Source organism: Antechinus flavipes, chromosome 6, assembly GCF_016432865.1.
Source record: "Antechinus flavipes isolate AdamAnt ecotype Samford, QLD, Australia chromosome 6, AdamAnt_v2, whole genome shotgun sequence".
Lineage (NCBI taxonomy): Eukaryota > Metazoa > Chordata > Mammalia > Dasyuromorphia > Dasyuridae > Antechinus > Antechinus flavipes.
In genome coordinates this window covers 168,834,992-168,850,658 of record NC_067403.1, presented here as the reverse complement: position 1 = coordinate 168,850,658, position 15,667 = coordinate 168,834,992, and the positions used below count along the sequence as shown (strand labels likewise).

General features: G+C 34.1%; 1 pseudogene; it reads right to left on the bottom strand.

Annotated features, from left to right (window-relative positions):
- Nucleotides 1–14,011: 14,011 nt before the first annotated feature.
- On the bottom strand, nucleotides 14,012–15,356 carry LOC127539719 (tubulin alpha-1C chain-like; annotated as a pseudogene).
- Between the last annotated feature and the right edge of the window lie 311 nt (nucleotides 15,357–15,667).

Sequence of the window (15,667 nt, the reverse complement as noted above, 5' to 3'; positions counted from 1 at the left end):
TAACAGGATGTGCAATTGAGGAAGACATTTTAAATGTAATTTATTCATACTTTGAAGAAAAATACATCAATTGGTCTTATTGTTAAATTAGCACAGATGGAGCAAAACTGATGCCTGGAAAAATTTTGAATGCAATTTAATATTTTAAAACACTAATGTGAATATAATATGGACATGCTGTTGTACATACAAATCAGTTTTGGCACCAAACATAATGTCACAACAACTTGTGTCATAATAATTAATAATGATGAGTAATTATTTTTATAAAATCAGGACCCACTAATTCTCGGCTGTTCATCATTTTAAGCAGAGAAATGGGCAATAAGCATGCTAAATGTCTGGGACCCATAGATATTTAGTTACTTTCCCATGTTAAAATTATTATTTGTCTATTTGATTGGGAGAATAATTAGCTGAGTTCTTCATAGATCATTCTTTTCATTTGTCTGAGTATACAAATGATATGACATATAAAGATTAGCATAGTTAGCAGACATCATTTAAAAAATTAATGAACTTAACACATCATTACAGAGTGTAAATGCTAATGTATTCCATGTTCAAGACAAAATAAAAGATATGACTAAGAAATTAAATTTTGTGACCACACATTTAAGAAAAGTACTGCATCCCTTGTGACATTACCTAATTTCTTACTAGAAACTGAACCATTTTTGTATCAAAATGCCAAGTGAAGCATGAGATGATCATCTGAAATTTTTAAAAATGATTTTCAATGAATCTTTTTCTGAAATTTTAAATAAATTAAATTGGACTTTCAATTACTTGATATATTTTCATGACTTTAGCTGATAAACTGACAAGGGATGAAAGAAGACAATTTAAATGATAGAACAATTGGTTTTGGACTATAAACATCATTCAAAAGTAATGGCTTTATAAATTTTTGTCTAAAAATAAAAAATTTAATTTCTCTCTCTCATTAAAAGAGCTTATAAAATTCATCTACTATTTCCATCATAAGTTTATGTGAGGAAGTATTTTCACTTTATTCATGTTTCAAATAAAAATACAGAAATAAATTCAGTATGGAACCGTATTTGATTGTGTTTATCCAGTGTTGAGCCAAATATAGCACATTTTTGTTCAAATGAAAAGTCCAATATCAAAATTAAATTTATATGTGATTATTACATTATGTGAAATACCTTCCAAGTTGTAATTTATTTTATTGAAATGTTATTTATGTTCAGCAAAATTTATTTTAAAAAAGAAATTTAATATTAAATTTGCAGATGATATGCTATGAAGTTTTTCTGGATACATTATTTTAATTCATACAGAATGTTCGTAAAAATATTTTTAATTATTAGCATATAATTTCATATATAGCAACAATAACAATTTGTTGTATTATTGAGTCCTTTTCAGTAATCTCTGGCTCTTCCTGATCCCTCTTGAGGTTAGACACTGGAATAGTTTGCTAATTTTTTCTCCAGCTCATCTGACAGACAAGGAAACTGAGGCAAATAGGGTCATACAACTAAGTGTCGGGAACTAGATTTGAACTCACAAATATGAGTCTTTTTGACTTCAGGACTAGCACTCTTTTTACTGAGTCATCTAGTCAAATGATTCTAGGGATCATTTGTATATAACCTACAGTACTTCTTTGTGAAGTACTAGTTCCTCTGTGGAAAACCAGATTAAAATATAATTTGGAAATATTTAACAAAATCAAATTTTAAAATACAATGTAGATAATGTTAATTTGTAATTTTCTAAGTCAATGTAACTCATAGGGATCTGTTTCTATTTGAGTTTGATCCCACTGATATAGACTCTCCATTTATCTCCATCATCACCTAACCCACTGCAGCATAATCCCTCAATCATCACAAGCATTTCTTTTATAAAAACCTCCAAGAAAACAGATCTCACCACCCATAGAAGAAAAAAAAATTCAATATTTTGTTTGTTAAGTACAAGTTGATCCAGAAGAAAAAAAAATATTGATTGTTTAAACCCAAGCATTTCTTCTCAAAAAGAAAGAAATCCAAAGATATATTCTTCTACATAGGTAACCTCAACTGTGTTGAGTCGCTTGAGTCAGGAACACTTAGAATGCATTTTAAAGCTACTCAGACAGGAAGAAGTGGATTGCAAAGTATTATTGCTCTATCACAGTTTCCATAAAGAATAGCCCACTTAACCTTTGTCACTGTATATCTTAAGGCTGTCCAGGGCTCATTCCAGCATCCAACTTTTTTACTCTTGGCTCCAACAGTAGATTCAATTATGTGATTGCTTAAACATCAAAGTTTTCTCCACTAATGTCCTTACCAGGAGGCATAAGTAGGCAGGTCCTTTCTGTGTAGTTCCTACTGTCCATTCCTCTACAATTTTATTTCTCTGATTGTTGGCAGATGGAAAATCTGCTTTTCCCATTGCTATTAGCTGAATGTGTACAATGCACATTCTAGCTGATGCCAGATTGTTTGAGAGGAAGTCAGGGTTCCTTGCCCTAAAACAGTCCTATTTCTTGAAAGTTCTATCAATATTTTAAGTAATCCTTCTTCAGGTGAATAGCAAAGAGAACTCTAGGGAGATTTCAAAGGATTCCTTTCCATCAGTGAGGAAAGCAAGCACATACATTTGCCTTAAAAGAAGTAAGGCAGTTCTTCACAAACTGCAGAGGAGTGAACTCCTTTCCAAAGTAGCAACTTGGGATAATCTATTCTCTGGCTATCACACTAACAGAAATAATTTATATTTAGGTCATTCTTTAAGATTTGCAAAATGACATTGGTCATTTCTTTCCTGCCCTCTCCCTTTCCTTTCCTACCCCCAGAAACCAAGTCCTAGAGAACTTAGATGTTTCTGATGTCTAATGTGGAGATTCTCTGGCTTAGTTGGTGGTTGCCTCCATCATCCATGGCCTGAGATTCAGATTTCCTCCAAGTCTCACATCATCTCCCAAACTCCTGCTCACCACATACTCCATGTTGTTCCCCTCCTCAGAAAAAAAGAGCTCCTTGAGAGCAGGGAATGCTTTTACTTTGGTATCTTTATTCTTAGCACTAAGCACCATACTTAGAACATAGTAAGATCTTAACAAATATGTTTTCATTCCTTCATTTTCCATATATTATTGCATTTGTTTCTCAAATCAATTGTGTAATAGTGATAATAGGTGCTACATTCACCATTTTGCAGATAAAAGACATTCCATCTCTTGTTCGAATGCCTTTGCCCAAGTTGGTTCCTCTCCCTGGAATATATTCCTTCCTCACCTCTGCTTAGATATGGGTAGGAATCATTAATTTCCTTCAAAGTTAGGCCAAAGCATTATCTTTTCTATAGAGCCTTTTCTGATTCTTGACCCCTATCCCCAACTACTAATAACTCTCCCCAATTATCTTGCATTTACCTTGCATATGTTTGCATCTATTTATATGTTCCCCCACAGAAAATAAACATATTGAACACAGGAATTGTTTCATTTTTCTACCTTGTAAATGCCTTTGCCTATTATATAGTAAGTTCTTCCAAAGTGCTTGTCAATTATTGATTGAATGATTGATTGAAAAGGAAAAAAGCAAGTAAATGAGCAAAAAATTGGGAGAAATCTTCCAAAACAATGAATAAATTCTATGACTTGAAAAACCCTAAACTGATGCCACCAGAAGGAAAAAAAAATAACAAATCAAGTTCACCAACAGCCCCAAGAAATCAAGTTGGAGCTAGCCTAAGAAACATTAAATTGTATGATTAAACTAAAGGCCATGAAAAAGGATCACGTGTCAAGTAAAATCTAGCATCAATAAAAAGAACAGAAGACACATTACTAGCAGATTACCAACAATGATGCTGAGAGAACAATGGAAAATTGTTTGGTAGGTGAATGAAACCCATAGGAAATAAAAATCGTGAGCTGGAAGACACAACAGCAAAAATAGGAGAAAATCAGCAAAATAAGATGAATGGAAAATTCAGGTGGATATAGCTTTGAAAACATAATAAGCACATGACAGAACTGTAAGAGTTTAGGAAAACAATATAAAAATCATTGTTATTACCTCTAAAATGCAGAGTCAAATTACATTTTTTTCAAGAAATTGCTCAAGAAAATTTACAGTACCCAGGGAAAACTAGAAATGCCACCATCAGGTTAAAAGTGTAATATTTAACTCACTGAGATCCTTTTTTTTTTGACATGAATTCATTCAATGACTCCTCTAAAAGGGATATATGTATAAAGTTAGAAAAATGATAGTGGGGTATTTTGATCTGAACTTGGGGATGGGGGCAGATTTTGGCAAATTTGTTACAAATGTTATTCAAAATTAGCACATAGCCAGAGTGACTATTATGTGTTGCAACAAGACTGTAATTGTCTTCAAAGAATGTGCAAGGTAAGAAGTGAAGGGGTACTGGAAAAGGGGTATCATAGTGGCAACTATTGGTCTATTCTCCCCCTGGAATCATTATAAAGAACTTATAAGACAAGACAGACTTTGATTCAATTGGTAGTATTCTATTCTCTCTCCTTGGAAGTCTTTAAGCAAAGAGTAGATGATATCTTGCCATAGATGTAATTTTAGGGATGTAAACCTTTTATGTATAGGTTGTGTAAACCCTTTATGTATAGGTTGAACTAGATGGCCAATGAGGTATTTTCTAACTTTCATATTCTATAATTCTATGATCAGTTAATAAATGTCCAGAAGTAAGATAACTTAATTAATTCATTAATAATTAAATGACATTTGAGGGGTATGAGAACAATTAATTTTAACTATATTTTAAATAAATTTAAATTTTATTTTAAATAAAATATGAAATAATAATGATAACTAACAGTTACATAAGATTTTAATGCTTTGTTTATATTAATCTCATTTTATCCTTACAATAGTAGATGCTATTATTATCTCCATTTTACAGATGAGGGACAGTAACAAACAAGGTAAAAATGATAAATTAAAAAATACTTGCCTAGGATTATACAGTAAAATAAATAAAAGAAAGATTTTGAAGAAAAATATTACTTGGTTGTTGTCAATACAAACATCAAAGAAAGAAGAATATTAAAGTAATTAGAAGAGAGGATAATTTGACAAAGGAGAGGTAGGAGTAAAATTAATTTAAAAAAAAAAACTTCCACAGAATTAAATTATTTTAAAAACAAAAATTAGGGTTGTGATTTTTTGGGGGTGATCATTAGTGTGTAAAAATTGTTGTCTAAGACTATGGATATTTGTCAGAAAGAGCTTCTTGTTGTACATACAAAACTAGGATTTCACTAACTCAAAGAAAATGAAAGAAATTTTACTCAGAGCCTAAGCACAATGGAGGGAAAACCAAATTTATAATATTGAATAGTAACTGATATAATTTCATGTGCTACATCAACATGTTTGTACATCCATGCTTTCTCCTGAAGATCTCAAAACTTTGACATCCTTAAGCACTGGTCCCATCACTTCCAACCTACTTCTTCCCCTGACTAGTAGGGCCAGCAAGAAGGATTGTCAGACTTTAAAAAATGCAGAACACGCAGTTTCTCAACCTTTTTTAATCCATCAAGTTTTTTCCCCATACCAATACTGTCTACATATCAGAGTGATCACATTGTAGACCTCAGTATCTCAGAGAACTGAAACAACTCTATGAAGGTCCTGAAACTACGGCCTGCGGGCCAGATGCAGCAGCTGAGGACGATTATCCCCTTCACCCAAGGCTATGAAGTTTCTTTATTTAAAGGCTCACAAAACAAAGTTTTTGTTTGTACTATAGTCCGGCCCTCCAACAGTCTGAGGGACAGTGAACTGGCCCTTATTTAAAAAGTTTGAGGACCCCTGAATTGAATTCCACTTTGAAAATTCATTTTCACAACTCTTATTTATTAATTTCACTATGCAGTCATACTAGATTTACTATTTTTTTCCATTGTCATCTCTTTTCACTAAACCATACTCTTCATTTTATTCTCCTTTTACTTTTTTCAAGTTCAGTCCATCATTTCATTTGCCTCTACTCATTTCATGTCCCAAGAGTCTGCTACTATAATGCTTATTAGCCATAAGAATCCTTCAAAACCTTAACCCTCCCAGCATTTCAGGCTTGCCAATTTTCATTATTGGATAATGCCATTCTTAAATTTCTTTCCTCTTATTCAGTGTCACTAGGAAAAAAAATCAATAAATAGCACTGACTTCATCTACCCAAAATCACAGCTGATAGTCTCAGCTCCATAAGGTTCTCTTTCAGAGGTACCTTTTGGTATAGATTTGACCTTGGGTTTCTAATGCCATGTTACCAAAATATAGATTCTTGGAGCTTATTATATTCTAAAAAGGTTTCAGGCATGGTCCCAGAAACAGATGTGACTGCTTTCTGAGGAGTAGAACATTTAAGAGGACAGAAGCTCATCAAACACGAGGCTGATGACTTCATGGTAAGTTCTATAGCTAGGACAACTTGATTAGGAGGGGAGGGGAAGATGGCACCAAATGGTCTACAAGATGTATATAGATTCCCAAGCCATTTCTGTAATGATGTGTCAGAGTTATGGGAAAGATGTGAAGCATTTGTTTTCTCTCACACCCACTCTCCTCTTTTAGCTTTTTAAACAAACATACATAGTTAAGCAAGTCAATTGACAACTTGGGCATGTCCAAAGATGTATGTCTCATTCTACATCTTGAGTTCATTGTTTCTCTGTCAGAGGGCCAAATGGTTTATCTTTAGTCCTCTGGAATTGTATATAGTCATTGCTCTCTCTCTTTCAAAGTATTTTCCCCTTTAAAATGTTATTATATAAATTGATTTCCTGGTTTTGATCAATTCACTTTGCACTAGTTCATATAATTTTTTGTAGGCTTTTCTAAAACCATTCCTTTCATCTTTTATCTGTTCAATCTTTCTCCAATTAATGGGGAGTTTATTTCCAATTGTTTTGGAAAAAAATTATTTGGTTCTCTTTTCTTTTTAAAATCAAATTACCTGTTTTTATCTATTTTATGTTCAAAAGAAGTTTCTAGCTTTATTTAATTATTTGTTTGATTTGATTTTGTTGATAATTTTTTTGATTGTTACAATTTTTGCTTTGGTGTTCCTTGAGGTTTATTAGGTTATTAGTTTTCTAGCGTAATTTTTTAAAAATCATGTGTCCATTCTCAGATGAAGAAATTGAAACTATTTCTAGCCATATGAAAAGATGCTCCAAGTCATTATTAATCAGAGAAATGCAAATTAAGACAACTCTGAGATACCACTACACACCTGTCAGATTGGCTAGAATGACAGGGAAAGATAATGGGGAATGTTGGAGGGGATGTGGGAAAACAGGGACACCGATACATCGTTGGTGGAATTGTGAATACATCCAACCATTCTGGAGAGCGATTTGGAACTATGCTCAAAAAGTTATCAAACTGTGCATACCCTTTGATCCAGCAGTGTTTCTACTGGGCTTATACCCCAAAGAAATCTTAAAGAAGGGAAAAGGACCTGTATGTGCACGAATGTTTGTGGCAGCCCCTTTTGTAGTGGCCAGAAACTGGAAACTGAGTGGATGCTCATCAATTGGAGGATAGCTAAATAAATTGAGGTATATGAATATTATGGAATATTATTGTTTGGTAAGAAATGACCATCAGGATGACTTCAAAAAGGCCTGGAGAGACTTACATGAACTGATGCTGAGTGAAATAAGCAGGACCAGGAGATCATTATATATTTCAACAACAATACTATATGATGATCAATTCTGATGGACGTGGCCATCTCCAGCAATGAAATGAACCAAATCAGCTCCAATAGAGTAGTAATGAATTGAACCAGCTATACCCAGCAAAAGAACTCTGGAAGATGACTATGAACCATTACATAGAATTCTCAATCCCTCTATTTTTGTCTTCCTGCATTTTTGATTTCCTTCACAGGCTAATAGTACAATATTTCAAAGTCCGATTCTTTTTGTACAGCAAAATAACTATTAGGACATATATACTAATATTGTATTTAATTTATACTTTTAACATATTTAACATGTATTGGTCAACCTGCCATTGGGGGGAGGGGATGAAGGGAAGGAGGGGAAAAATTGAAACAAAAGGTTTGGCAACTGTCAATGCTGTAAAATCACCCATGCATATAACTTGTAAATAAAAAGTTATAATAAAAAAAAAAGAAAAAAAAAAAAGAAAAGAGAGAAGGAAAGAGAACAAAAACAAATAAATAAATAAATGAAGATCACGTGTCCAATTTGTTGACCCATTCTCTTTCTCTTTTGCTGATGAAAGAGTTTAGAGATATAATTTTGTTATGTTGTTTCATTATTGTTATTTTAATGAAATTATTTCTATGAGTTGATCTGTGATCTCTTCCTTAGGATGAAAGCATAGTTTCATATTAATTTGTAATACTTTTAAAAACTTATGTTTTTATTGTATTATATATTATTATATTAAATATATTTCAACTTTCCTGTACTTGTTTTTGAGAACTGAGGTGTATTCTCAACTCTATGACTTTAGCAGATCAAATTAGAACATTTCTAGACTTCATGCTTCTTCAGATTTTTAAGCTTTTCAATGAAACTCTACATAGAACTTTTTTGAGGTATATGTATTGCCTCATGATTTAGGGCATAAAACTAGAAAATTTAACTTATGTCATGAACTTTCTATAGAACTTCACATCTTGAATAATGACCAGCAAATTAAAAAAAAAATTTATCCTGAAGGCCAAGTCTAGTCAGTAATATGGAATTAATTTCTAAAGTTTTAAAAAACAAAAGAAAGAACAAGCAAGAGAAAACAAATAGCCAGTTTTCTAAAAACAAGAAAATCTAATAACAATCCAATAATAAAAATAGTAAATCTCCTAAGAAAATCCAATAACAGTCCAATTCATGATAGAAAATCTCTCTAATAGGTCCTTATAAAGGCAAAGCTCCTAGATGAGCTCCCATAGGTAACCAAACTCTGAATTTATTCTTCCCAGAGCACTTCCAGCTTCATCTAGTCCTGAGGGTATTGGGAACAGTCCTAAGGACTTAAAAAGTCTTAATACTATAGGTTCAAGTATCCATTCCGGTGTTTTCTCTGAAATATTATTTTATCCTAAACTGATTATATGTCCTTGGTATTATCAATAAAATTGTTTAGCAAAACGCTGTCAATTTAACCAATTGACATTTATTAAATTAAATTATAGCTAAAATAATTAAGACTAGTTTTTATTAAGGAATATTTACTGAAAAGATAGATCAAGAACAAAAGTACAAATATATCACCCTGAATCTAGACATATTATCCCTTCCACTACTCTGATCCCTGCATGAGAGTGGGCTCAAGCTCAAAGTAGTTATTACAAAACATGTGCCTTTATTTATTTCTAATGCAACATGACTGATAGAAGAAATTATTGTCCTGTTTTCAGGACATGATGTCTTTACTATTGAGTTGAGGTTACATCTCACTAAAACATAGACTCTGGTTTTTTGAACTTTTGAGATTTCACAAGATCCTGCCTCAAATGAAAGAATATACAAACTAACCAAGTAAAGACATATATAGGAAGCCACATATAACCACAGGTTAGCATAATAATAATAATAATAATTTTGTTGTTATTCAATTCTTGTTAATCATGTCTGACTCTTTGTGACTGCATTTGGGGTTTCCTTGGCAGAGATACTGGAGTGGTTTACCATTCTTTCTCCAGCTCATTTTACAATGAAGACACTGAGGTAAATAGGGTTTAAGGGACTTGCTCAGGGTCACATAGCTAGTAATTATCTAATAATAACAGCAAAACAATAATAATCAATAGTTAGCATTTATTACTTTGTACTTTTTGAAGTACTTTACATAGGTTATTGCATTTGATCTTCACATTAATCGCATGAGGAAGATAGTATTATTACCTTCTTTTTATAGATGAGCAAATGGAGGCTGAGCAAAGTTTTTTGACTTGCGTAGGGTCATATGGCAGGTTTTTTTTAAATTCAAGTCATTTAGGTTTAACACTTTACCATGGCACCTTCTATATACCTTAGAGGAGAGAAAAGGCGCCTTTTTACTAGCTCTTCGGAGTTCAAGGAGTCTTCCTTATATCTTATGAACAACATAAAAGAAAAAACATTTTCTCTGTATGGATTTTTAATTGTAGCTTAGTAATCAATCAGGAGTCCCTTTTTAACAATGTAGTGAGTACACATAACAGAATCACAGAATCCCTGTGCATGGTGTGAAGCTGAGAGTTGGGCTCCTCCATTCTGTATCACTATGTACTTCCAGGAATAGATACACCAAATATCTCCATGTGTCTCTTGTCTATGATATAAGAACTGGGCCATCATTAGACAATCCCCCATTATGTTTCATTTGGATGGATTGGATCTTGAATCTATATTATCTTCTAGTATCTAAAGAGATATAAAGGATTAAAGGATAATAAATTCTTTCCATTATTAACATCTTGAAATGATAATTAAAATGATTAAGTTAGTAAAAATTGCATTTTCTCTCTTATTGTTCTCATATTTTGTCTCTATCCCAGAGACATTTCAAATAATCCAAATACTTTTTATAAGTGGATTTAGCTTTGCCAAGAATGCTGGCAGATTTGATTGTAATAGGGAATGTTGGCTTCTCTTCACTAATTTACTCAAGGGTTATTAAGGTGCTTGGAAGAGTTTGTGTACAAGGAAGGTCACTGCGTCAGCTTTTGAGTAAATTATACCTCACAACAAGTGGGCCCCTTTCTTTCAAAATTGTGAACCTTTTCTCATTTAACTTCCAAAATCTCATTAGAATTTTCCCTTTTGGCAACTGAACTGCCTGACAATAAAGGATTTATTACTCTCAGGAGGAAAAGAGAGAGGCTGTAAAATGTGCAAGGTTTAAAGAAAAATTCATTGATTTTATTTCTGCATGGAACCAGGTCATGCTGAATAGGTTCATCATTTTTTCTTTCTTCAGAAGGACTCTTGATGCATAATGTAATTGCTCTTTAAAATATACCCTTCAAAATGTTGGACAAAACATCAATTTCCCCTCAGTTATTCAAGATGTCCAATTACTACATATAGTGTGATTCTGATCATTCCAATTAATTCACCATGCATTTATTAAACACCATTTTTAAACATGAAACAGCAGAGCACTAAGTGTACCCAAGATTGAAAGTTTGAATATGCTTTGTTCCCAGACTTTATGTATTTTATAACTGCATGGGAAGAAAAGTGAGGAAGAAAAATATTTCTCTCACTGTAGGACCCTTGTAGTAACAAAACACTTTATGTATACTAATTCAACCCTCACAGAAACACTGTGAAATGAATAGTATGGAGATTATTTTCCTTCTAAAATATTGGAACTGGGGCTCTGCTTGGTTTAGCAGCCAATCAGAAATCCTCTTGGCTTCAGTGTTACTTGGCTTCAGCTTTTTACTGAAAAGATGACATAAAGTAAGTACCAGATCCAGGATTTGAACCCAACATTTCTGAGAAGTGCTTTTTCTACTATGCTACACTGACAACCATCTTCAATGTATTTTTCTAGTCTGACAAATATACTTCTTTTTAGAGTGAATAAGAAGAAGCAATGATCTAAGTCCCTTTTGTTCATAACTACCCTTAGCTAATCAATTGTGGTGAGCTCTGAGATAAAGGGAAATCAATAGTTTATATCAATTACAAATACAGACAGAATGGGAAACAGGTTTCTCCCCAGGCCCAATGTGTGTGTATGTTTGTGTCTAGATGGATGCCCACTAACGTTTCATTTAATTCTCAGATGGTCTACCTTTCTGTATATTTCCTATATCTGATTTTTAAAAGGCTTTGCCATCATTGATTGAGTTTTTAGAAAAAAAGTCCCTGAATTGAAAAATAGAACTGAGACACAGATCTGGAAAAAATATATAATAATAGACAAAAATCACACCCCTAACATTTAAAATCACTTTGTCTCATTTTGTTCCATTATGCTTCCTTCTAGATTTATTACCATGCAGAATTAACAGATTAAGGTTAATGTTCACCATTCCCCAGTCTTCCCAAAATTCCTGTGAGTTTGGAGTAACATTAAAGATCCTATGCAGGGAAACTAAGAATATTTATACAGCAAAGTCTACACAGGCAGGTAGAAAGCTTGAGAATGAAGAAATACCCCTCAGCATCCATGTTTACAGGACCCTTCTTGGCTTACAAATATTCTTAGGTGGGGAAGAAAACAAGATGGAGAAACTGAGAAGGAGAATGGAACCAAAGTACTCAACTGAAGGAAGTCATAAAGGGAGACCAAGGCAAGCCAGGGAGAAAATGAGAGAGAAATGCACGAACTCAATTTGTACCTTTCTCCTCTCCATCCATGCCTCTAGAAGGGAAATCATTTTCCCATTTGCCAGTCCATCATCACTTCCTCCTCCCTGTGGCAGGCATGAGGAGTGTTTTCTTACTCCTTAACTTCCAGTGGAAGTAAGTGACCTTTGGAAGCTTTATTTCCTTAACTGTTTGCTTTCAGTTTCTATGCTATTTAAACTGTTATTGAAGAAACCACATGACCTATCATAAGCTTATTTGTCTATGATTGCATGCTCTGGGATTGAAGGAGGGAAACCAAAACCCAATGAGAATATTGAATATACAGTGGCATTCTGTTACAACTTCATTCTTGAGCCAGAGTTCTCTCTGTCTTTCCTCTTTTACCTTCTACATTAAATACACACACACACACACACACACACACACACACACACACACATTTTTCTTCAAGACAACATGGTACAGAGAAGGAGTATCTCAGTTTGAATCCTGGCTCTGCTACTTACCACTTGTGTGATCACAGATAAAGCACACAACCCTTCTGGGCTCAGTTTTCTCATCTGTAAAATGATGGTGTTGGACTAGATTGTCTCTAAGGTCCTTTCCAGCTCAAAATCAGTTTGTTGCTTCTATTTCCACTCTCTCAGAACTACAGAGCAGACAGAAGAATGAGGAGGAAAGGGGATGAGGCTACCCTTATGATATGATCATCCTTCTATTTCCTGCCAAACCACAATCATTTCCTATGTTTCCCAACATACACATAGGCTGTATCTGTGGGGTGCTAAATCTAGGTGAAAGTGGAAAAATTCAGTCAAATATTTCCTAATTCATCATTATCAGAGCTAGAAGTTATATAACACTTTAAGGTTTATAAAGCAATTAGTAAATATTATCTCATTTGGTCCTTACCACCACCTGGGGGCTTAAGTCCTATTATTTTTTCTATTTTGACATAAATAAACTGAGATCAAAAGGGTCAAATAGCTCATTAACTGAAAGAAATCTGATAAGAACCCAAGTCTCTCTACCTCTAGGTCCAATATTGTTGACTTCCATTCTCTTTGTCTTCTCTGAGTCTCATAGCATTGTGTATACTGAATAGCTATGTGGAGTCAAAAGTAAACCAGTGCAAACATGTCAAAACCTCATTTGAATGAATAGGTTTCTTTATATCCTTTTCTAATTTTGGCTACACTTAGATTGCTAATTTATAGCACTTGGGTAGTTTTAATCCTAATTTACCTATCCCCCCCCATTATCTATATGAAACTTCTGAGCACTGCTTAGGGTCATAAAACTGGGTTATTCCATGTTTTATTACAAATTTTTGAGAATTTTTCTGAAGATGAGTGCCTAAATTTATGAAATAATTTCAGTAGATAAGTGTTTCTAAGTGTCTTAAAATTGGACTTTTTCGTCTTGTTTTATAAGAAAGAAAGACAGAGACAAAGAGAGAAAGAAACAAAGAAAAAGAAGAAAGGAAGGAAGAAAGGAAGGAAGGAAGGAAGAAATGGAAGAGAGATAGAGATAGAGATAGAGAGAAACCACTGAACCTCTTATTTCTCAGTTGAGTCAAATATGTCCAAATATATCAATAATTCCCTCTTTTTCAAATATCACACCTTTTATTGTCATTTAATGACTGCAGAGGACATTTTCACAGAACAGATAAAGGAGACACACTAAGTATAAACAACATAAAAATTAATATTCCTCATCTTCATCTTCCCCCCAGACTATCTGTTCCAACTTCTTCATAATCTTTTCCAGGGAAGAGATCCGGCCATGACTCAGAGAACTCTCCTTCCACCATGCTCTCCCCCACATACCAATGAACAAGGGCACACTTGACAGACATCAGAGCAAACTTATGATCCAGGCACGCCCAGGTCTTAGCAATAGCTGTAGTGTTGCTCAACATGTACACAGCCTTCTCTGCCTTGACCAGGTTACCAGCAGGACCCACCCTGGGAAGCAGGTAATTGATGACATCCTTGAAGTCAGTTGGCTACCAATCCACAAACTGGATGTCATGTTTTGTCTTGATGGTAGCAATGTCAGCTTTGACATCTTTAGGAACCATATCACCACAGTACAATAGGCAGAAAACCATGTATTTATGTAGAATGTCTCACTTCATTTGGTTCGAAGCCTCAAAGCAAGCACTGTTGATCTTTGCTACAGTTAGCTGCTCATGATATGTTTTATCATTAGAAATGCCCGGGGCATATGTGGATAAAGAGAAATGGATACAGGGGTAAAGCGCCAGATCAACATTCAGGGCAATATCAAATCAGAGAAAGGCAGTAGTGAAGGGCACAATTTGATAATAATAAAGTTATTCAGAATAGTGTAATTTGAACATTCAATATCAAGGTTTCGGGCTTTATTGTTTACCATGAAGGTACAACCAGAGTAATCTAGTGCAGTGTGAGTGATCAGAATGGAATGGTAGGGCTCAGCTACAACTGTGTAGACCTAAGGAAACAGGTAAATGAAGAAGTCCAGCTTGGCTTTATTGCTATAAATCAATGGACCGACACTCCATCACCAGAGAGATAAAATCAAAACCAGTCCCCACCACCAAAATCTCGCCAAGAAACCTAGAAGATCTGTGTTTTGATCAGCAGTGTATCTTCTTTCTGACTCTCTCTGTCTCTCTGTCTTTCACTCTCTCTTTTTTATAAAAAAATCACATTTTAAGGCATTTAATATGTTAGAACTGTGTTAATGATTTTCTTGCCAAGAGTAGTGTCCACAATCATAGATATTGTTAGCATTTTCCTTGCCAGTGATTAGCTTCTCCGGGTGGAAACCAATGGTAGGTTCTAGTTCAAACTTCATCAATAACAATTGGTTCCAGGTCTAAACATGGTATAGAGAACATTCTTTCTAGCCCCCATTTCATTGAAGAAGGTGTTTAGTCAACCCCACCCTCAATGGTCTCATCACTTGGCATCTGCCCATTGGGCTGGATAGCACGTTCCAGGAAATATAGTTTCCAAGAGGCATTGCCAACCTAGAAACCAGCCCAGCATATATGGATACAGATACACAAGGAGAATGACACAAGTTTCTCAACCATTAGAGATCTTCCAGAAGAAAAGTAAATGAGACATAGATAACTTTTTGACTATTGCAATTTTCTTTTGGATTCTTGGTATGATATAGACAAATCTGCAGAAAAACCAGTCTTTGCCAGGAACAAATAAAGCAATGGATTTAGACTCAGGAAACCCACATGTAGATGTTCACCTGTGTGATCTTTCATGAATCACAATCTTTTGGGGCTTTAGTATCCTCTTCTATATAACAAAAGGTTTGTCTCTAAGGTTCCTTTTAACATTAAATCTAGGATTT